General features: G+C 44.0%; 1 protein-coding gene across 1 annotated transcript in view; it reads left to right on the forward strand.

The window, feature by feature from the left end:
- The window catches only part of LOC126417139 (orexin receptor type 2-like), a 131243-nt gene that overhangs the window by 22471 nt on the left and 96200 nt on the right, over nucleotides 1–12572 (forward strand). The window lies entirely within an intron of this gene.

Below are 12572 nucleotides of genomic sequence, written 5' to 3' on the forward strand. Positions count from 1 at the left end.
TGAATACAATGCTTCTGTCGTGATCAGTGTTATGTAATGCCTAATTTTGGACCCCCACGAAAAGAATTTATCGTTTTGTTTCTCTTTCATCAATAGGAAGGCTAATTCAAGTTTGTTTCTCCTGGGGTCTATTGCTTTCCGTTCTGTTATATTCTATCTAATCCATTCCCCCATATATATAAATTCTTTCAGCATTTCTGATTTCTGTTGGACTTCAGGTATTTATTCTGGTTTACATTGTTTGTCACGATTTTGATTCTTTAGAGGAAATAAGGAGACCTATTTTACCTCTTTTTTTCTCTAGTTCAAGGAATTGTTCCTTTGCTTCTTAATTGTTTGAGCAAATAGGACCATATCATCTACAAAAGTAGTGCAGTTTATTCTGAGATTCTTCTTTTTTGCAACCCAGTGTTATTTATCTCTTTATATTTCTGTTCCATTCTCTGATTCCCTTCTCAAGTCTAACAATAATGGGGAAATCTCATACCTTGTCTTACTGCTGTTTTCATTTCCGATGTGTTTGACACTACATTCAGGAATATAACTTTTGGAATCTTATTTGTAATAGTGGATTTTATTACGTTAGTTGTTTTCTTATCCAAATCCAGTTCTTCGCTTGCTGAGATTTCTGGTTCTCGAGCAATAGAATCATAAGCTTTCTTGAAATAAATGAACGGAATTACATATGTCTTTGTCCTCGATTTCTGGATTAAATGTACATAATTACTATTAGTCACTTTTAAACATTCTAGATTGTTAACAAAGTAATATGTTATAAAATGTATGTCGGCGGTATACCACTCTTGCTTAATGGTTAGACAGAAGAAATTGATAACCTTGTAAAAGTAATGAACAAAATATGTCTGAATATCAACTTCACTGTTGAACACCGGACCGTCAAAGGTTTAAATTTCCTGGATTTCTCCATAAGTAACTTCAACATCAAGAGATAATTTTCAAGTTTACAGGGAGAAACCAACATATGCACATGGCACAATCAGTAAAACCTTATGTTACCCCGATAAGCACATAATGGCTTCACTCAGAGCAATGAACAACAAAATGCAAAACATCCCATTAGAAACAGCTACCCAGGCTGATGGAATAAACACCATTAAAACAACTGCTTACAACAGGAACACGATCAAGAATTAGTATTTGGGCTAAATAGCAAAATCAATTTCCACAGTACCAACCACAGAGGCAACCCAACATAAAATAACACCATGGCACACCTAACAAAAAATATGTGAACATGTCATATTAAGGAAAACTGTCATATTAAGCAGCAAACCTTTAGGAGGAAGGGGTTTCAGAATCAGGTTTTACTTAAATAACAAAAAAATTACATAACCATCCTTAGTATTAAAAATAACAGCAACAGAAATGCACGAACTTACTTGAAAGACATGTTAGAAGATACACACTGAACAAACAGGAATAAATTTCAATGTATGCTTCCGAAAACACGTGGATGCTGTTCGCTTAAAAACCTTAATCAAACCAAACGTTGGCCTACACACCGCTGAAGATGAACATCAAGTGACAGACGTAAGACACAACTTAGTAAGGAAGTAAAATGAGCATATTCCAAGAAACCGAAATTCATTGTCGCAAATGTGTATCTCCATAAGACACCCAAAATAACCAAACAGAATTATCCACAAAATTTTTCTAAAGAAATTTCCATAATTTACTTATACATCCATGCGCTAAGTACAGCCGTGAAAAATCATAACCCAGCATCAGCTCGTCCATCGATTGCACATAATAATTCTACTTCAAGTGAGTCAGTTGTTTGCACTTATTGTTAGTAAATGTCACTTTAGGAGCGAGTAAAATATGTAATATTCTTTTATATAAGATGTATTATATTTTTATAATAATCAACATAGTTTACTCAAGCAGGTACTGCTACACTTATTACAAGACCATACAAGCATTCAGCACTTCATGCTACGCATTGATAGTTTTTTAGTCTTGCAGAAGTTTAATTTAGGAATGGTGCTTTCAGAACGTGTAAGTAAAATATAACTTTGACCATAGGTATACTTGTTCCTTGTCAATAAACATGGAGGTAAAAAAGGAGGGAGATGGCGCTACAGATTTACGCTTTACGTTGTTTTGAAGCCTTAGCGGTCTGGGCCTGTAGCCATCTTAAACAGATCCAAATATTAGCAGACTCCTGTTTGCCACTGATTCTTGTTCATTGTTCCTATCGTCTATGCACAACAGCTGCTTTAGAAACTAAAAAATACAGTACTTACATGAATAACATAGTGTCAGGAATGCAATTTCGAACGGTTTTCTGTTCTCGAATGTGAACTCGCTATAAAATACCACATATCTGGCCTCGTTAATATGGTTAACACTTATTTTGTCGTTCGAATAATGAAGAAGTGAAGGCTTTGATATGAAAAGGATGCTTTCGTAATACATTCAGTTCCAGTTTTACTGTATTCGTAATGACAGAAAATGCTCGCTTTCTTACTGGTACTGTTACTTATTCGTTACGGTTTCAGCTGTCTACTCGTATGCTTAAGATTCCTAATGTTCACGTTAGCAAAAATCATACCTACATCTTCTCTGTTACCCCATCAACGTGTGCAAGTAGGAAAGAACCAAGGTATGCTATAGTGTCTTGTGCATGTCATGAAAGTGATCGATTTTTGAAATGTCAAAGAAACAGAACTGCATAGAGGTGTACTTTCAAGCAGAATCGAGTTCTTGTTTCATTATATTGTCGCTGTATTAGTGTCACTGTAGATAACACATCTTCTCACTTTAAAATGTTACCTATGACGCGTCATTCAGGGTAGCCAATAATAGCAATTTACAGCGTAAGTCGATGATAAAACTTATGTGGAATGAGTAATTCTGTATTAACGTCATTTGTTTAATATGACTCCATGGTGATCATTTATTAGTTTTTTGGTTTTTAATTAAAGATAGACGTTAATAATTCCTACTCGTCACCATTTACACATTACAATAATGGGAGCAGTTGTCAAAGAGAAACGTTTCCTGATTCGTTTCAAATGTTACTTTGCTCCCTGTCAGACATTTTATGTCATCGGGCAAGTCATCAAAGCATTTCGTTGAGGCATTGTGAACTCCTGTTTGTGCTGCAGACAACCTTAATTTGGCGTAATGAATGTAATTTTTTCTTCCGCTTTTGTAATTATGTACATCATTGTTCCTGTTGAAGTGAAGCGGATTGTTTACTACAAAATTCATGAGGGAATAACTATACTCTGAAGCAGAGAGAATGCTTGTCACTCACCGAGCAGGGGGCAGGCATGACGAAAAGAGTGTTCACGTACGTTTCCGGCCAAAGTCTTCTTCAGAAGAATGCGAAGCACATACACACATAAATACAATCACACACACAAAACAGACACACTGTCTGCTGTACGCTGTCTCCGGCAGTTCTAGCAAGAAACTTTTTTAAAGAGGGAGGATATATGAACAACGAATAATTATCGGAATTTACGGAATGAGATATTGCACGAACAATCAACCCGGTCACTTAGACGAGTGTTGTGCGGTGCGAGACCGTTGACACAGCGTAGCTCGGATGTCGCAGTATCCGCGATTTGGAAGGAAAAGAAAAACACAGGAAATAAGAGAAAGACCGGACACCGAGTGAAGTAACATCTTAGAGGATAGTAACGAAAGAAAACATCACCGGTTTGTGGGATAGGACAAAAGTAGTTAGGCAAACTCAAACAATGGGATATCCAGGTTGGAATATGATCAATACCCGGCGATTCCGGCTACAGCAGCATTATATACAGCGACAATGTATGCGTGGCTTTTGTGTGCATGATTGTTTGAATGTGTTATTGTGTGTTCTGGCACAAAGCGTATGTGATGAACATTCTTTTCGTCGTGCCTGTCTGTTGCTTGACTGTGTCTTCATTGCGGTGCATAGCAGTCTGTTCTTTCCACAATATTGTTGATATTCCAACCTGTACTTCCCAATCGTATTTCTGTAGGCTTAATATGGGTTTATACAATTATTTTTGTTATAATTACTACGCAAACGCGAGCGAAGCAGCGGGCGCGAATCTAGTGAATAATATGACATGTGTTACGTGGTGTGAAGAAAGGGAAGGGGACACACTAAAATGATGAATGAATACTTGAGGACATGAGGAAGATTAGGATCTGGCTTGTAGTTTTCGATGAGAAAGAACGAAAAGAGAAAAGGAGACGGAGAGAGAGACCAAATATTTCCACATTATGTATTCCTCCTTGCTTGCTAACTATGAAATTAACTGACTGTCATGTGTCAAGCACCACCGTTGCCGTGGACACGTGCAAATTAACTACTATAAACCCATGACAGGCGCCGGCTAATTAACGTCAAACGAGGCGCGTTGCGGGAATAGATATCCACATCGCTTTTGTCGAAAGAAGACTTTCCCCTCCATCCCTCCCACCACCCCCGCCCCTACCTGCGCTAACAACGTGTAGCTGTCTGCTTTGCGAGCAGGGTGCAGTAGCTGGTAACACGACCTGCCCTTCTTGTGCAAGCTGCTCCGAGAGCAGTAAGGGGTGGTGTGTCAGCAGTATAAGATATGACACGTTTATCGGAAGAGTCACGGAAGCGAGACGATGTATGCGTGAAGAGATGCTGTATCGAAAAAGATAGCAGCCACGAAATATCCTGCAACATCGATAATTGTCTATACATATTCTTAAAAATTCTGTATATATAAATACTCAAATTAAAAGTTTCTGTACAGCTTGTAATAGACCTGGTTTGTGAATAACTACGGGAGCTGCTTAATTTCAACGAATCATGTTTTTTGCATTTATTTCTATTCATCACTGTTAACTCTTTCAGTTAGTTCCTCCTTTAGAACCTCTAAAAGTTTGATAGAAAAAAAACGGAAATGAGCGTTTGGCGTCATTGGCAGGGAGGCCCCTTACGGGGTAGGTCTGACCGCGTTAATACTTTCGACGCCACATTGGGAGACCTGCGCGCCGGATGGGGATGAAATGATGATGAAGACAACAGCCAGTTCCTGAGCAGAGAAACTCCCCGACCTGGCCGGAATTCTACCCGGGGCACTGAGGACGACAGTCCGTCACGCTGACCATTTTATAAAATATTTTTATTTTATTTCTTTAAGTTTTTTTGTGTGATATGGATTAGGTAGTGGGGTGGCGGAGGCAAGGTGGGCAGGGGTCGCAACCCGAGGCCTGGCCACTGTGTCTCCTCCCTCTCATCCTGGGGATGTGGTACAAAGGATGCAATTGGTGTATTATCGTGAATGTTTTTTTTTGTTACTTTATTTTTAATTTTTTTAAGAGTAAGTAACTTAAAACTAGTAAGTCCTGGGGATGTGGTACAAAGGATGCAATTGGTGTGTTATTGAGAATGTTTTTTTTGTTACTTTATTTTTAATTTAAAAATTTTTTTTTAACACTAAGTAACTGAAAACTAGTAAGTACACTCGTTGTTCCGAGTTGGGGACACACATAACTACAAACATGCTTATAGTTGTAGCGAAGGGCATAAAGAAAGAGAGCAAAGTGCGGGGCTAAGGAAGCCATGCCGCAAAACCTAGAGGTGGAATCCATACCACCATTAACCGTTGCTCCATCTTGCACCGGATGGGAAACAAAAACTGTTAAGACCTTTTCACACCGGGGACAAAAGGAGTAAATGGGGCAAATACTGCTACAGAGTGCGAGGGGTCACGACGAAGCTCTCCATCTGCTGTATCATCTAGGTATGACTTCTCGTAATGACCAAGGTAGAGCCCACGTTGTACCGTTTAGTGTTCTATCATCGTCTTGTAATTTTAGCTTCTATTACCCGTGATGTTCCAGCTACGTGGAGAGTCGTGGAACGCAATCCACAAATAATTGGAAAAATATTGTCGATACTTTGGGTTACGGAGGATCTTGCAATGTCGTTCCTGCAAACAGTTCCAAAAGTCTAAAGTGTCCTTAGTGTCGCCTTGAAACAAATAATTAACTGCATGTCCACAAAGCCACGTCATGGCATTAGTTTTCGTGCTTGGGTAATACGTCTCATCTAGGAATAAGATAGTCTTGGGGTCGATATGATTCGGCGTCACTAAAAGGAAGTATGCTGACATTTGGTTCACTAAGTGCCACACTGCCGTAGACTCGCCACAGCTAAGACAGTGTCCATCGTTGTCTTGAACGCCACAGCTCGTGCACGTGCGTGAGTCTACCATATGGATCGCATGTAGCCTTGATCTGGTCACCTGCTTACTGCCAGTGTTACGTGGTGAATTGTCCTCCACACTACTCGCCAGTTGACGTTCGGGTGCTTCCTCTCCACGACGTTATCGGGTCGTCCACGTTGCAGGACCCGATAAACCGTCTTTGCCGTCGCCAGTTGAGTCGCTGGTAAGTCAAGTCGAATGTAACTGAGTTCGATTTAAAAGACACCGATGTAGAAGAGCGAGGAGGGGACGTGGTGTATCGGCACAGGTGGCAACAGGGAGGGCGCTGCTACTGCTTCTATTACGGTGCCATAGTTTGACTAATGTGCTCACAAATAGGGCGACCGCTCTGCCATGAACGTGATAAAGACCAAGCCCTCCCCGATCCGGGGTAAGGGTGAGAGTCTCATATTTGATACTGAAAAGCATTCCTGGTCTCACGAAGAACTCAAAAGCCGTAAGTATACGGCGAGATAACTTCTCCGGTATGGGTAATATCTGGGCGATGCGGGAATGCGTGACGCTAAATGTGTGTTGACATACTGGGTCCGTTGAACGATGCCCAGGGCTCATAGACGGTTGTTGGCAATCCTAGTCCGAATATTTCGTAAAAGCCGTCGAAAGTTGTGAGCAGTGGTTCGTCGTATATCGTCTATAAAATCAATGCCGAGACATTTCAAAGTATCTCTGAGCTGTAAGGGGGTGACGCTGTCCTCAGACAATCCGACCCCGATGTTCATCGCCACAGATTTTGCTACTTTGATACGCCTACCAGTGGCCATGCTATATGTCGCTATCCAATTCAGTGCGCTAGCGCTGTCGTAGCCGTTGGGGATGACAATCACCAGGTAGTCAGCGTACCCTTTACATCGGAAAGTGTGGCCTCTTAACGTCATACCCGTTAGTCGTTGGCGCAGGCCGCATAGGAATGGTTCCATGGCCACAGTGTAAAGTAAAGTGGACAGAGAGCAGCCTTGGCGTATCGATCGAGAAATGGTGAGGGGTGGCGTAGGCCGGCCGTTGACGATGACCTTGGATGTCGTCCCACGAAGTAGTCGCATGACAAAAGGCTGTGGGTACCGCATATGTTGGAGGACCGCTTCCAAATAGTCGTGGTCCACTCGGTCGAAAGCTTAACAGAAATCGATTGCACCCTTCAGACGACATGCCCTCGCCAGTGAGATCAAGTCACGATATTCACTGAGTGCTGTTTGAATATTATTGTCGCCTCCTAATGACGTTTGATCGAGTGAGATAACGTTCCGTAAGGTCTGGTGTATCCGCGCCGCCAACAGTCGAGAAAAGATCTTAAAGTCGTAGTTCAAGAGCATCAATGGGCGGTAGTCCTGCAATCGTGAGCCACCGGATGGCTTATGAAAAGGAATAATCATCCCTTCCACAAGGGCCGCAGGGAGCGGCACTTCCGGGGATAGTAGCTCGCGACAGATGTCCGTCCATCGGGTGGCTAGTAAATATTGAAAAGTCCAGTAAAATTCCAAGGGGAGGCCATCAGGACCCGGAGACTTGTTGACAGCTCCTTTTCTAATGGCTTCGATCACTTCTTCTTCCTTAATTTCTTCCATCAATGCCGCTTCCATTGCCGACGTGACGGTGCCGTAAATCGTCTGAGAGACGTCCTCCAGTGCTGTCGGATCAGGGGTTTGAGCGGAATAGAGCTGGGAATAATAATCGTAGAACGCTGTGTTTACGTCTTGTTGCGTGGTGAGGCGACGACCGTCCTCCGTGCCGATGAAGCGTATCAGCGCTCGTTGGCGTCGTTTACGTCCACGAAGTACGTGGAACATCGACAGGCGTTCGCTCGGTATCCGATACTGCGTCCGCGAGTGGATGACCAGCACCTCTAGGTGGCGTCGCATATTAGCGATGATCTGAGCCTTATCACGGTGGACCGCCGTTTGTCGTTCCGGAGACGGCGCCATAGCATCGCAGTCGCGCAGTATCCTGAAGTAAAAATCAAGTGCATGCGTACGCCAAGCATCGGGTTCGCAGCGTAGGTTATCAACGTTCGCCTCAGAGCCGGTTTGGCGCAGTCCAACCAACAGCGGATCGTTGTGGGATATGCACGGAGGCGATTTTCACACGAATACCACGTTTCCTCAACGGCTTGGCGGCAATCCGGGTACGACAGGTGAGCGATGTTTAATTTCCACGGGCTGCGGCTTCTCCACACTTGTTGCCGCCGCAGGGTGACGGCACAAATGTAAGATGAGTGGTCCGAGAAAGCTGCAGGCCACAGATCCGCATCATGCGTTCCAGCGGCGAGAGAGCGTGAGGCATAAATCCGGTCGATGCGACTTGAAAAGTGACTCGTGAAGAGTGTGAATTCCGGTCGGTGGTCGTGAAGATGTTCCCAAGTGTCCACCATCTGCAGGTCTCGAATTAGCGTCTCGAGTTCCGGGCACGGATTGTGTCGTGGGAGGTGGTCTCTGGGCGCCAGTACGCAATTGTAGTCACCTCGAAACACCAGATTGTCGTGGCGGCCTTGGAAGAGCAGGGTGACATCTTCCTCAAAGAATTGTGAACGTTCGCGGCGTCTGTCCGTCCCGGAAGGTGCGTAGATATTGATAAGGCGGACACCTAGTACTGTGAGTACCATTCCTCTTGCCCCAGGCAGAAAGAGGATATCGTCCGTCACTATCCTTTCCCGAAGAAGTACGGCGACACCTCTGCCTGTGGAGGAAACTGGAGAGACGCAAGCATCGTAACCGTACATGCCTGGGAAGTTGTCGACGTACACTTCCTGGAGAAGGGCTATATCGATGGAAGCAGAATTCAACATATCCTGAAGCAAGGATAACTTAGCGCATGTCCATGTAGTGATGATGTTTATAGTCGCAACGCGATAAGTTTGAGGTTATCTGTAGCAACCGTGTTGGTCATCAATACCCTTGTAAGGCTGTCTCGTCACTGTATCTGACGCTGGGAAAGGATTAGCACTGGTGGGGTAAATTCCCAGAATGCCGTCCGACACGATGGGCAAGGAGTTTTCCTCGCTGTCGTCCGCCCAGTCGCCATGAAATACCATCGGCCCGTTGGTGGCTGTTAGTGGCTGCTGCGGCACTCGGCGCTGACTCTGTCGGCTCTACTGGCTGGGAATCGGCAGCGGCTGTCTGCTTGTGATCCTGCAGTTCTGTGGGGTCGGAGGGACTGAAGCCGTCACGATGGCGATCTGTTGGGTGGGCTGTTACTGCGGCCTCTGTACCGCCTGTACCGTCGTCGGAGTGTCCACAGTCCATGTCAGACGATCGCTGCAAACACAGGTCCGATGGAGCACGCCGCCGTTTCTTGTGTTTCCACGGGGAACGCTGTTTACGGACGTGTGTTTCAGTATCCGAATGTGGGTAGATTTCTTCAGCTGCTCCGGTGTCTAGAAGAAAACCCGCTGTCGGCGCAACCCTGGCATCCATGCCATCTTGCAAGGCCGGTCTATGATTATCTTCAGGTGGGGGCGCCGTTGTAGGGGCCGGATCCGGTACTGCAGAATCCATCATGGTCTCGCTATCGCGGGAGGCTATCGTACGAATGTGGTCAGCATCGGAAAGGGTTGCTGCCGGTGCAACCTAGGCATAATTGAGAGGAAGGGTCGTCACCGTAGAAGGAAGCATAGATTCACCTGTCGGGATTTGAGTAAGCCGTCATCGGAGATAATCCGACCGGACGTGCCCTTCTCGGCCACAACCGGAGCAAATGCGTGGCTGACCGTCACACACAATGATTGCCCTACATTCACCGATGACAAGATATGATGGCACATGTTTGGTCAGTTCAATTTTGATCTGTCGTACCCCGTTAAGAACGGTGGTCCATTTTTCGGCCATATGGCTGACCACTCTGCTGTAAGGCTGGAAAGCCGCGGTGACTACATCCGGTGGTACTTCGTAAGGAAGTTTGAAGACGCGTATCGTACGGAGGCCAAGCCCCGCGTGATCGATAGAGACCGCCCCAATATGGCCATCAGAATGTTTGAATTTAAGATTGTTCGCATGTGCGCGCATGATTCTGTTGCACACCTCGTCACTCACAATCTTGACGTAGACAACACTCCTCGTGATAGAGGGATGATTACCAATTACGTCCCGCGGTTCAATTTTAACGTTGTCACGTAGAAAACGTTCTACTTCAAAAGCTCGCGGTCGTGCATGATCGGGTTGAAAACTGATCTTGAAGGTGCTTTGTCTGTATGAATGTCCCATGTTGCGTCGGTAGTGATGGACTCTAAACTAGCGACGACGAAGTAGTAAACAACTACGGGCACTCGCGACCGCGCGGACGGGACGTAAACAAGACGTCCTCGCCGCAGCGCTGCGGTAAGCAGACTGCTCATTCAGCTATCGGGGCAGACGGTTTGATTGAAGTGTACTAATAGGGAAAGACGTCTAATATAAATACGTACGAAAATCCAGAAGGAAAAATAATAATTAAAAATCAAGAGGACTGTTTACAGATTAGAAGGACTGTAATAAAGAACTGTAGTCTTTCGATCCCATTTTTCAATCCACACATGGAAGAAGAAAGGACGGAAGTACGCGGGTGGTTTTAAAAGTACTCGGAATGGAATAGAAAAAAGTACTTACATCACTGATACTTGTTTTATTTTTCAATGTAGTCTCTTTGTAGATTAATGCACTGGGTCCAACGATGTTCCAATGCCTTGATTCCATTTCGAAAATAAGTTTCCTCCAGGCCTGCAAAATAGTTGTCAATCTCGGCTATCAATTCTTCGTTTGAAGTGAATCTTCGTCCACCAAGAAAAATTTTTAAATTTTGGGAAGAGATGGCAGCCTGAAGGAGCTATATCAGGTGAATAAGGTGGATATGGCAATAATTCATACCTTAGTTCGTGTAATTTTGCCAGATCGACGGCACGTGTTTGCGGGCGCGCATTGTCTTGTTGGAAGATGACTTTCTTCCTTGCTGAACCTGGCCTTCTTTCGCGTATCTTTTGTTGCAATTTGTGCAGGAGGTCTGCATAGTTTTCTCCAGTAATTGTTTGCCCAGTGAGGAGATAATCTACAAACAGAATCCCCTTCGCATCCCAGAACACTGATGGCTTGACCTTTTCCGCCGAAGGAATTGTCTTTGCTTTCTTTTGTGGAGGAGAATCAGCATGTTTCCACTGCTTTGACTGTTGTTTTGTCTCTCGGGTATAGTAGTCCATTCAAGTTTTATCTACTGTCACAAACCGGCGCAAAACGTTTTGTACGTTTCTCGTTATACGGACCAAATTTTGTTCCGATACGTCCATCCTCATACGTTTTTGATCCAGCGTCAAGAGTAGAGGCACCCACCTTTCAAATATTTTTTTTTCATTTCTAATTCTTCAGTTAAAATGTGATATATCCTTTCAGATAAAATCTGGCAAGCGTGAGCAGTGTGACGCACTTTCAAGCGGCGATCCTCCATGACATTTTGTGCACTTTTGCAATGATTTCTGGAGTAGTGACACATCTTGGCCGACCACTGCGCTGATCATCATCTAAGCTCTCCCGACCAAATTTAAATTCATTTGTCCACTTGGCAACAGTTGAATATGAAGGAGCAGAGTCCCCTAGTGTATTCTGGAAATCGAATGTCCTTTGTTTTCGTACCTTATTCACAAAGTACTTAAAACTACTCGAATATCGATTTTTTCCATCTTCGCGAATCACTACGCGGGAACAAAAACAGAGCCATGACACCGCCACAGCTCTCTTCCAAGAGCTGTGACGCGTCACGTGTTTACAGGCAACAGTCCAATGAATATCACGTGAACAATTCGTTGCGTTAGCGCTGACCTCTCGTAGTGATTCCCAGAATTTTTCAGATCGCCCTCGTAAAAGAAAGGTTCAGTTGCTGTATTAAAACTCAGGGTGAAAGGATATCAACCAGGTAACGACAAATCCATAACAAATAAATCTGAAATTATCTTATTCTATGCTAAATACGGTACTAAGTATCACTTTAACTTGATTCATTCGCAACAACGGTGCTCAGTGGTTGGCCATATAACAAAACTCATGTCCTTCGAGAGTGGTCAAGAAAAGACTACATATTTAAAGAGAAAAATGACATTGTTTTTCATTAATTTCTTTCATTATAAGGTAGTAATCGCCGCTGGAGATGTGTAATGCCTTCAAGCGCCTGGCCGTGGTCGACTGCCGTCGGTGATAAACTCACGTCACATGAAAAGTACCGTCTTTATGTTGTCATCTTCTATTTGTGTAGTTGCCATGTTTACGTGAACATGTAATTGTTGGCGTTGGTTAGGTTTGATTCTAACGTGCATAGTATTACTATCCCATAAATGTACACAGTCATTCAGTCACTGCTTTACCTTCCTGTTCATGACGATTCTCTACCCTA

This window comes from Schistocerca serialis, chromosome 8 (assembly GCF_023864345.2).
Source record: "Schistocerca serialis cubense isolate TAMUIC-IGC-003099 chromosome 8, iqSchSeri2.2, whole genome shotgun sequence".
Taxonomy (NCBI): domain Eukaryota; kingdom Metazoa; phylum Arthropoda; class Insecta; order Orthoptera; family Acrididae; genus Schistocerca; species Schistocerca serialis.